Here is an 8,277-nt window from a genome sequence, read left to right as displayed (position 1 = left end):
AGTGAGGGATTGGTTAGCATAGGGAGTGAATGAAATGTTAACAAATTAAGAATAATGGGACGTAGCTTTCTCACTGTCAGAGAAGGAAGTTACGAATAGGGAGAGGGAGTAAACTAGAATGAACCCTAAGATGTGATTGAAAGTGGGGTCTGAACTCATGGATTCCAATAACTATGATAGAGAAAAAAATTCAAATGCAGACACGTAATATATGTACATATAAATTGGGTTAGAGCTGTAAGTAGATAAATATCAACGTGGTTAAAATGCATACACAGTACATATTCATGAGCGGGCCTTGGAGCGGCAAGCTAGGCCGCAGCTCTATATTACAGGGAACTCAAGTCTGACAGTGAATGTTTTAGCCTTCCATTCCCTTGTTGAGCTGGATAATTCCTGTGGGTCCTGTAAAACCTTGCCAAGCATCCCCCTCCTTGGGAGCCTTCTTTGCTGTTCTCCAGACTGGCAGCTGTCTATTTCCTGCTCCCGGGCCTGCTTCTATCAGAGCATTTATTACTCTGCTTCTCTATTCACTTCTCTGATCCCACATCGCTCTGCTCCTCCCTCATCGCTTTTCTCCCACAGAGCTCATGGAGAATGGACCCCATTGTGGTTTGTTCAACACAAATTTGAAGGCGTATGAGAGAAAGAACACATTTCAGGTGAAAGAACACAAGCTTTGATACTCGTGAAAATCTTGGTTAATATCTTTCTGCTGTAACTTACTGGCTTGGGAAACTTGGATGCGTTTCCTAATTTCTTTGAGCCTGAGCTTCTTCATCTGTAAAGTTTCAATAGTAGAACTTCCGTATCTGGCGATGTGTGATTTTTATTTTGAGAGATGTAGAAGAGTAAGTATGTAATGAGTAGATACATGAAATTTACTTCTAAATTTTCATTGTTATGTGAGGAATGATTTCTATTCCATACAGATATCTACCCACACATGAAATAATAACCTGCTTATGAAGAGACACTCAATGAAACAGTGGTTGGTTGATTATAGATGCATAAACATTGAGTAATTCTCCCTTTACACTATGGCTTTGTTTTCATTTATTCTTTTCATATTTTAAGAAACCTCTCATTTCTTAATTTTTATAAACACTCTTTGGAACATGAGTATTTTTCTAAAAAGCTAAATATTTTCTAAGAAAGAAAATGAAACACTTTCTGAATGCCAATTCCCAAGATATGAATCTGTTTTTCACCCTGTATGTCATCTTTACACATACATACGTACTTTTTACTTGAAAATGCATTGAATTGGCTGTCAACAAGCCATATCTAGCCAAATGGAAGTGTAAAAGCTGTTCTAGATAACTATCAGCAATTTTGATTTAGATAATTGTTCCTCTACTGAACTGAAAATTGTGATAACAACAGCAGTCTTAGTCGGCTTGGGCTGTCATAGGAAAATACCAAAGACTGGGCTGCTTAAACAACAAAATCTATTGTCTTACAGGTATGGAGACTGAAGAATTCTGAGATCAAGGTGTCAGCAAGGTTGTTTTCTGGTCAGAGCACTCTTGCTTGCTTGTAGATGGCCATGTTCTTGCTATATCCACTTCTGACCTTTCCTCAGTGCGTGTGGGAGGAGAGAAAGCAAACTCCAGCGTCCCTTCTATTTTTCTTTTTTTTTCTTCCAGTGTCTCTTCTTTTAAGGATACTAATCCTATCCGGCCGGGCTTCCAATATGACCTCTTTGAACCTCAGTTCTTTAGAGGCCCCATCTCCAAATAAAGCTAGCTTAGTATTTAGGACTTCAACATATGAATTTTGGTGGGGAGATACAGTCAGTACATAACATCAGTATTAATAGGAATTAATTTCTTCTTTAGTTGTGCTTATTAAAAAAATAAAATTTATGAGTCATATGAATATGCAGGCATTATATTAAATAAATCTGATATATGGGCATCTTTATTTTCATAACCAATATTTGCCAATGATTTTATTTCTAAAACGTTATCCGACTAATATATTTTAAGAAGTTACAATGATACATATGTTCAAGGATTTTCGTTTCAGCAATAAAGTAATAAGAAAAAACTGGAAGCAACTTAAAGGCTTATTTCTAACTAAGTTATTAAGTAAATTTTAATATATTAATATGTTTGAAGAATATGTAGCTGTTCAAGAGAATGGGGGAGATCTGTATGTATTAATATGGAAATATGGCTAATCTATATTTTTATTGCAAACAAAATAGTTGAGGAGAGCTATTTGTTAAAACAAATTATTTGGGCAGCCTGGGTGGCTCAGTGGTTTAGCGCCACCTTCGGCCTAGGGCGTGATCCTGGGGACCCGGGATCGAGTCCCACGTCAGGCCCCCTACATGGAGCCTGCTTCTCCCTCTGCCTGTGTCACTGCCTCTCTCTCTCTGTCTCTCTTAAAAAAAAAAAAAAAAAAAAAAAAAAACTTAAAAAAATGATTTATGTATGTACAGTGGCAATACTAAGTATTAGCAAGAAAATGTCTGTAAATAAATATGTGTCTTAGAAGGAGACCCTAGGAGGAAGGAGTTAAGGAAGAGATATTTTGCTTTATTCTTTAATTTTTAAATTATGTTTACAATGAGTATACATTATCTTTCAAATAATTTTTCAAAAGATGTTTTTATAACTTGCTAGAATGATTAAATAGAAAGGAGTGGAAGCCACGAGGCCTGCTCTAAAAAACCTACTCTAACCAGTGGCATATATAGGTCTAACACACAGATCTATTATTAAACATATATTTAGTAGCTACCTCTATTTTTAGAACTCTACTTTGTCTAAAGATAGAACTGTGGGGAAGCCTGAGTGGGCTCAGTGGCTGAATGCCTGCCTTCGGCCCAGGGCCTGACCCTGGGGTCCTGGGATCGAGTCCCACGCGGGGCTCCCTGCATGGAGCCTGCTTCTCCCTCTGCCCGTGTCTCTGCCTCTCTCTCTGTGTGTCTATCATGAATAAATAAATAAAATATTTTAAAAATAATAAAAGATAACTGTGAAGTTATCATAAGATTTGTAAAATAGGGCAGCCCGGGTGGCTTAGCGGTTTAGCCGCCTTCAGCCCAGGCCCCCTGGAACAGGGATCGAGTCCCAGGTCGGGCTCCCCACATGGAGCCTGCTGCTCCCTCTGCCTGTGTCTCTGCCTCTCTCTCTCTCTCTCTCTCTCTCTGTGTCTCTCATGAATAAATAAATAAAAATCTTAAAAAACAAAACAAAACTTTGTCTTTAAAAAAAATTGTAAAATAAAAAATTGTAAAAAAATAAGCCTACTATTAAAAGCATAGAGGATCATTGGTAATCAATGCATTTATGCTACATCAAAGTTTGTCAGTATAGATCAAGTCTTGAATTTTACTAGGGCATGTTGCATCAGCACATTTTTAAGCCCTGGATGTTAGCATGCATTTTTAAATTAGCAGAAATGGATTTACGATTTCATGTTGCAAATAGAATTTCTAAGGAAAGGTAATTACTATACTGCCTTAAAAGTTTACTTACTATACTATGCAGATGCTCAGCAAAGACTGAGCATCTGCCTTTGGCTCAGGGCCTGATCCTGGGGTCCCGGGATCGAGTCCTGCATCAGGCTCCCTGTGGGGAGTCTGCTTCTCCCTCTGCCTGTGTCTTGGCCTCTCTCTGTGTCTCTCATGAATAAATAAATCATAAATAAATAAATAAATAAATAAATAAATAAATAAATAAATGTAGGAGAAATTTTCCTTAAATTACATTTCTTTTTTTAACCAATTCATCGTTAAATTGTCAAAATCCTTATTTAGCCTTTCCTCATCAAATTCCCATATTTTTCTACAAATGCAGTATTAATACATTTCCCTACAGCATTAACTCTGTTTAAAATTCCATGGTTTTCATGTTTTATTCACTCTCTTCTGTAAACATTCTTTATCCGCTTGAATTTGAATTTACATGACAGTCTATTAAACAAAAAGCTTTTTTTTTTTGAGAAGTGAGTTCAAGAGTTCAGTTTCAAAAAAACTTGAGATATACTTATCCTATTCTTTTAATTTTTTTAGGTTTGACAAATTTAAAACAGCAATTTCATGTTGCAGGTGAAAATTATAATCATTGGGAATTTTTTCAACTTCAATCCAGAGACAATTCAGTACCCTTATTTTTATAGAACTAGTTCACATTCTTTTTTTCTGCTCCCCAATATGGAACGCTTCACAAATTTGCATATCATCCTGGCACAGAAGATATGCTAGGCTTCTCTGTATCATTCCTTTTTTTAAAAAAAATATATGTGAGGAGAGCACTCACATTCTTATTAAATGACATATTGTATACTTAGTGACCTCTCTTTTGCTACTTAAATATAGAATTAAACTATAAATGATAGCAAATATTCCTTCAATTTCTGTGGTTATGGAAGAGCACCAGATAGCATATTTGCAGGCTTTGTGGTATAGTTTTGGTATCAAAAATGATTTTGAGCTTGTAGTTTGCTTTGATGAAATGACTACATGAAGCAAAGGGCAGTTTTCCAGTTTCAACATTAAAAGCCTAAGATACTGATTTTTTTTTCCTGTTCCTATCCAAGAGAAATCTTTGTACCATAAGCCAAAGACTTGCACCAAATTAGTTAGTATTGTTTAAAGGAAAGGTTGAACACAATCTCTTCTTTGGCATAGAAATATTATAGATGGCAAGTACAGATGTTTCCAGAGTGCATGCCATGTAGCCTTTTATTGAGTTTATATTGTGGAAATTTATGGTACTGTAAAGATTTATCCAGACATCAGTGGGTAACAGATAGCAAATGAAAAACCTTATAGTTCCTTATGAGACATGTGCATTAAGAGCAATGACCTTTGTGCTCTTTCAAATAAAAATAAAATAGAATTATAAAAACAATAATTGAGATCCTTGTCTACAGTTTATCTTTTTGAAAACTAATATCCAGCTAATTGACTCTTTATCCTTTGTATTTATCTTTTACCACAAAGTTTTTATCCTCCTGGAAAGTATTTCTTTAAAATCATAAGAATTCTGTCTATAAAGTGTAAGGATTAGGGCTGAAAATGTTTGAATACAATAAAAATATCCACATCACTATCTTTGAAGCATTATCAATTTATCTGACCTTTAATTTGAAACATATGTAATATACATATGAATGAATACCTCTCACGTAAAGTCTACCGATAGAAACTGTATTCTTCAAAAAGAAAACAAATATGTGCTGATTTCATAAATTAGAATGGTTTACCATTTTGTTGTGAAGAAATTTTATTTTTTTTTTTAGATTTTTATTTATTCATTCATGAGAGACACAGAGAGAGAGAGAGAGAGGCAGAGACCCAGGCAGAGGGAGAAGCAGGCTCCATGCAGGGGGCCCGATGTGGGACTCGATCCCAGGACCCCGGGATCACGCCCTGGGCCGAAGGCAGGGGCTCAACCACTGAGCCACCCGGCGCCCCTGTGAAGAAATTTTAAAGTAAGACATCATTACCTGTAACAAGTGTAATCTCTTTCAGATTCTTTGTACAATAATACAAAATTCTTCTATTTGCTTGTGATCATTAACATATTTTACGAAGACAAATTAAATTAAAAACAATGATTAACATTGGCAATAAATATGTAAATCAAATAATTTATGAATTAAGAAATTGTTCTTGTCTACTTTCTTATTTTCCTCCTAAGCAACTTGGCATAGAGATATAAGAAAGCATTAGCTTCTAAATTTTTATTATATGTATTAAATTTGTAGTAAGTACAATATTTATTTATTTTGTACAGGACAGCAGCATATATTTTCACTTATAACTTTGAATACTTTCCGACGTACTTTGAACTTTTGATGTTTGTCATACTGATAGATGTCAGGGATCTCTATTTTTGTTTTACTTGTCAAATGTTTGCCCATAGATTGTCAATAAGTATCCTGCAAACTACACATTTGTGACTGAATAATTTCCTTATGCCCAGATAAAAAGAAAGAAATAATCATCTAGATATTTTTCTACACAATACATCAATTTTCTGAATGATGGCTTTATTTTTATTTTTTGAATGATGACTTTGTCATCAACTAATCAGTATATTTATTCAAAAATGAAACAAACCAAAAATATCTCTATTCTATTCTTTCTATCAATCAATTGATCTATCTTTCTATCTTGACAAAAATCTACTGGTCTAATCTACAATGATCTAATACTTACTTCCAATGTAAGATCTGAAAATCTCATCGGATAACTTGTGTTGATGCTTTCCAAGCTGCAGAGTTGAAATTTTGTTATACCTTCATGCAATTTTTAGATTCTAACCTTTCTTTGACCACCTATGTGTTCTAGAAAATTATTTTTCAAAAAGAATAGTAAATGTTTATTTTCTTATCTTTCATTTTACCTCCTCTGTTTTTATTATTTTGCCATCTTAAAAGCTGCAATTTTTTTTGTGATTCCACTTTTTATGAAATATTGGACAATGAAGAAATGGGTGAAGACAGAGGAAGGCAGATATTTGCTTGACCACTCATTGTTCCAAGTTATGACGTAAAAACAACAAACTAAATGGAGTCTGTGTCTTGCGACCTATTTGTTTATAAGGTTGGTAATCCTTGAGGACAGCTGAGTTGTCCAGTTTGTACAAAGCACAGCTTAGTGGCTGTAATGGACTCTGTAAGGTTTCCATAAAGTAAAAAATTAAAAAACAAAAAAAGCACCTGCACTTGTTTAAATGTTTTTGTTTTTAATTCAGTTTAATTCCTAAATAAACTGAAACCTCAATTTTTTAACTTCTCTTTGAAAACTGCATTTCTTACCTCCATTGTATTTATCTTTTCTTATCCAAGCATTGTTTACTATAAAAAAGCGGAAATGTCTGGTTATAAAATAGAACCTATCATTTTCAATAGAAAGAAAATATGTGTCATGATATTTTAGAAATCCTGAAATCACATATAATCTTAAAACTTCAGAACATAAATATCTGTAAAAAAAGCACAAGACATTAGTTCATTAGATAATCCTTTTGTCTTAAAGACTTCACTCTCAGAGTATGCCCAATACTTTTCAAAATATGTTTGAAATGCTGTACTTCTCAGTAAGTATCTTGATTCATTGCTAATTTAATATTTTTATTATTATTTTAGTAATTTCCACACCCAATGTGAGGCCTGAACTCATGACCCAGAGACCGGCAGTCTCATGCTCCTCCAACTGAGCCAGCCAGGCTCAGCATTTCATTGCTAATTTTTAAAATGTCTGCCAAAACCTGAATATTTTGGTTCAACAAAATCATATGAAAATATTTCCCATATTCAACAAGAACATTTGATAGAAATAGGAAATACTCCTTTGGACCTTGTCCACAAAAATGGTCATTATTTTTAATAAAATAATTATTTATAATAAAAAGCATTATTGCTGAACTCTAAATATTGCATATTTTTGTTTGGTAGTATGTGTCTGACTTTAATATGAGCATATCTTTAAATGTCTTTTATGAAAAATCAAAATAAAGTGAGTAAAATTTTATAGTCCTATTTTATCCTGTTAGCATTCCAAATGGAACACTGGAAATGATTACTATAAAAACTCTTCCAATAATAGAATTTTACATATTTAACATATTTAGGATTTCCCCTCTAACATGTCACATTGAGCCTATTTCTAAATCTTTTAGTCCCTTATTCCTCTGGATCATTTTTTCCCAACTACCAATCTTCCCAGCCTCCTACTTATTTTCAACCCTATCGTTTGGATCTTGGTTTTAAATGCAAGCAAGCTCCAGTGTACATTTCCTTTCAAAACAAGACAGAACAAAATAATAATAACAACAACAAAAACAACAACAAAACAAACCCTTTAACTGCTTTAAATAAAGCCTAGTTATCTTGAGCAGCAAAACCTGGACATCTTCTGTTTCTGCAGTTCATCGGCCTTCACTCAGTATAGTTTCCTTCCCCACCACCACTGGCAGATCATTGCACGAGACAGTTTGTGCCTGTACCTGTGAATCTTAACCAGTGCCTTCTTTTCACATTGCTGACTCCCTCCTTTCTCTTAAACTTCTTCTACCCACTGTGAGGCTCCTCTGTGTCTCATTCAGTAAACATTTTGGAGCCCTTAGCAGAATCGCATGCCTCTACTATGATCAGCCATTTCAACCACAATATTGCTCAAATTCTAAAAATCTCTTATTTCCTTTACCAAAATCAAAACCTTGTGTGTCTATCTCTACACAATATTTTCTGTGTCGTTTGTTTTGGGCTGCTCTTTGGGTTCAACGAACATGCATGGAATCAATCCTATAA

At 34.4% G+C, this 8,277-nt stretch overlaps 1 non-coding gene across 1 annotated transcript; it reads right to left on the bottom strand.

Annotated features, from left to right (window-relative positions):
• Positions 1-4,162: 4,162 nt before the first annotated feature.
• Positions 4,163-4,268, bottom strand: LOC112910185 (U6 spliceosomal RNA). Its single transcript, XR_012001890.1, has one exon. It is a non-coding gene; the product is annotated as a U6 spliceosomal RNA (small nuclear RNA).
• Positions 4,269-8,277: the final 4,009 nt, after the last annotated feature.

Source organism: Vulpes vulpes, chromosome 5 (assembly GCF_048418805.1).
Source record: "Vulpes vulpes isolate BD-2025 chromosome 5, VulVul3, whole genome shotgun sequence".
In the NCBI taxonomy this organism is placed as follows: Eukaryota; Metazoa; Chordata; class Mammalia; order Carnivora; family Canidae; genus Vulpes; species Vulpes vulpes.
This window is presented reverse-complemented; position numbering and strand designations above follow the sequence as displayed.